Source organism: Malania oleifera, chromosome 1 (assembly GCF_029873635.1).
Source record: "Malania oleifera isolate guangnan ecotype guangnan chromosome 1, ASM2987363v1, whole genome shotgun sequence".
In the NCBI taxonomy this organism is placed as follows: domain Eukaryota; kingdom Viridiplantae; phylum Streptophyta; class Magnoliopsida; order Santalales; family Ximeniaceae; genus Malania; species Malania oleifera.
The window spans coordinates 155,076,276-155,080,258 of NC_080417.1; positions in this window are offsets into that span (position 1 = coordinate 155,076,276).

A 3,983-nucleotide genomic window follows, 5' to 3' on the forward strand; every position below is an offset into this window, starting at 1 on the left:
TCTTTTATGAGCTCGCATTGGGATGTTTATTGTTGATTCTATTGGAGCGGTACCAGCAGTGGCCTTTGCCATGCATGAAATATTTAATTATTTTTAAAGAATTTCGTAATACAAATATTTTACAATTTTATTAGTATAATATTATTACAAAAATTAGAGTATAAAAAAAAATTGAAACCATAATTTTTTGCTTCTCATTTTCTATTTCAAGGGCATTTGATTTGACAAATTAATTTTTAAATATTTTGGTTCTTGTTCAAATAATGAAGTTGAATTAAGAGCAGTAATAGAAGAAATAAAGATTTGCAAACATTTGACTCATATTATTATTGATATTGAATATGATTAGAATATTGTAGTAAATTGGATAAGATCTAGTAAGTGCTCATTGTGGTATTTGTGAGATTTTTGGAAGCAGCTTATTGGTTTATTGGAGGGAGTAGATTTTTCTATAAATCATTTGTATAGAGAAGGGAATAAAGTGGTAGATGTTTTGGTTCAACAAAGTGTTATGGGGAGGAATAGTTTGTTTACAAATAGTAGTTAACTTCCTAAAGTTATCAATGGTTTGTATAAATTGGATAAAATGGATATGACTTATATGAGGTATGTTTAGTTGATTTCCTTTTGATATTGGTATATATATTTTTTTTGTTTGGTTTGATGCGTGGAGTATTTTATTGGTTAGTATGTTCTTGTTTAGATTTGTTTGAATTTGTAGTCCTGTTTTGATTGAATGTTGGTGTTGTTTGGGAGACCTTTAATTTTTTTTTTTTCCGATATGTAATCTCTCAATGCTTGTCTTGTAATCACGGTATTTTTTCGCCAAAAGTGAGGATATATCAATAAATAAATAGAGTTGCATCCCTCCTTTAAAAAAAAAAAAAAAACTAATTTTAGGAAGCATGGGGTGCATGAGATTGCGAATGAGTAATAAAAAACTAAATCAAATTGACTAATTTAGGATAATTAAGAACAAAATAAACAGCTAGTATATTTTTCAATAAATAATTTTTGCGTTATTCATAAAAAATAACTATACTAGTTTATTGGAACTTCTATTAAACTTCACTATACTTTTATTTGAAAGCGTGACTTATGAAAAAAATTTATATTCAAATTTAATTAGTCTTATATATTTGCTCTAAATTTTTCGACTTGTACTTCATGTGAGATAGTTAAGAGTCATTGGTAAGTTCAAAAATGACAACTAAAATTTTAAATGTTTTATAAATTAAAAGTTATGTATGTCCTCATACCAATATGCATATACATAATAGGATTAAAGAGTATCTCTACTTGTACCAAGTAAGCTCATAATATCACGGATTTGTGCAAGTGATAAGGAGAGACATGAATTTTATATTTTGAATTTAGATTTATGTGGATTAAGTGAAACTCAATATAATTTTGTATTGCCTTTTGTCAAAATTCATACAAATTCAAATACAATGCTTAAACTCTAAACCCTCAATTGTAGAGTCATCCTGTGTCACAAGCTTGTAACATTAAGATAATGTTTGAAAATATAAATTTTAGGGCTAAAATATGGATGTGTAAATTTGAAATTCAATCTAATTCTATACTATGTTTTATTCAAACTCACACAAGTTTAAGTTGAACGTCCAAAATCTTTGCATCCAAGCACAAGATAACGGTTTTTTCAAGATCAACAATAATAAATTAGCTTGCTTATATAATTACAGAACAAACACGTTGTTTGAACAATTGTTTAAAATAGGTAATGCATATATATAGTTGTTGGCCTTAGAATAGAGTCTAGAGTGGGGGTGAATGGAACTTTCGCGTATTATTGATTTTTTCTACAAAATATAAATCTTGACAAGATACAAGCAATTATATCACAATATGTAAAGTATAAATCATGTACAAGATAAAATAAAAGTGTAGGGAAGAAAAACCTAACACCGATGTTTAACGTGGTTCGGCCTCTTACCTACGTCCACGCCTTAAGACACATTCAAAGATTCCGCAATCCACTATAAGTCTCATTCACCGGTGTGGAGCTTTTACAAACGGGAACAAATTCATATCATTCACCAAGAGCCACAAGGTTCACCAAGAACCTTCACAAGGGAACAAATACCTTTCGCTCACCAAGAGCCGCAAGGTTCATTAAGAATCCTTGCAATTCGGTTCATCAAGAACCCTTTGCAACAAGAAGATAAATTACAAACAAAGTTCCTTGAATGAGTGGATATTGAATACAACAAAAATCCTCACACAAATCTCTCAAGTAATGAATCAACATACGATTTAGAGAATAAGAGAGATTTTGAGCACAAATATGATGAACAAATTGAAATGTGCTTGCAAATGATATATAACTATTTTTGATCAATCTTTAAACAAACCTTTAGTTTGTATATAGAGGCAAATAGGCAAACTAGCCGTTATATGGCCGTTGGACATTTAATATAAAAAACTATTTGGAAAACTAGTCATTTTTCGCCTGTTGGTGTTCTATTTCCGTTTCAAACCGTCGGCAGTTTTCTGAAACCGTTGATAGTTTTTTCCAGAAAGTCTTAAATATGAAAGTTGTTGGATTTTTTCTTAGCTTTCCGTAGATACCAAGATTGTCCTTTTTGGATTCTTCTAACAAATGTTATGCCCCAAATACCGAAGGGTGTTCAGAAAATTTGAGAGGTACATAACTGAGGTTTTAAACCCAACCATCACCAAGTTTGTAAAAGATTATAATACTAATATGATTTAAAATTTGTCCTTATGAATATATACTTAATTTTCTTGAGGCTTTAGGACATAAAACTTGTTTTAGGCTAAGTATATAAAAGATTATTACACAAATACCACTTAAAACTTGTTCCATTTCAAAACATATTTGAGTATAAGATATTTATCAAACTCTTTGTTTTATCTTTGAAAATCATGATTATTGAGTTTGTGAATTAGTGAAATCTTATATACTCTTGTGTCTTAGTATGCACATGCAATTTTGCTCAACTCTTACTCAAAAATCATGTGTGAAACAAAACCGCAAGAGTTACAATAATTCATATTTCAAACATTCTCCATTACATATAATTCTATACTAGCTTCCTTGGATGTGTTTGAGTTCTTTTGAATGAGTGTCCTTCTTAATCTTTCCTATTCGAACGTTTACTCGGTCCAATCTTTGCCTTTAATCCAGTACTTCATGTATTTGTCACTTGTACCTGTACTTAACATGATCTGCAAAGATAGGAATACACTAGAAACAACAAATATGTTAATATCATCAAAACAAATTTTTGATTTAGATTTATATTGAATTTAAATAAATATAATATAAAATTATATTAAAATTTATTTAAATCTATTTAAATTTAAATAATCTATACTCCAAATGTAGCATATGTCGTATAAACAAAGTTCAATAAGGTTAAAGTCTAAAGAAGTGGGCGGAGAGAAGAGAGAGTGAGAGCGTGTGACGAAACGATGTCAAAATAGCCGCACAGGTTTAGGGGTAAGCATAATTTAGGTTTAACTGAATTAATCGATCAAGTTCGGTTGGTTTGGTTCGATTAATTTATATGTTCGGTTCGATTCGGTTTGGTTTGAGATTTGTTAAATTTAAGGTATTAAATTTTCGATTTGGGTATAAGGAATCTTTAGTTTGGTTAACCGAATTACCTGAATTATTTATAATATATGATATATGTTAAATCTTAAATATTTAATATTAAAAAATCTCTTTTATCAATAAATCATTTTATTAATTAAGTTAGAATTGATAAACTACAAATAAAGTTTGTAATTATATTTCATTTTTATAATTGATTTTAAATTTATTCGGTCAAATTTGGTTGATCGAATTAGTTGAAAAGTTGGTCCAATCGGGTCAAATACAACAATTAATTCCATCGATTTGATTAGGGATTAATATTAATTAAAAAATTTAATTAATTCAGTTAATTAATCAAATTTCACGAACAAATCACCCCTACAGAGGTTGGCTGGGA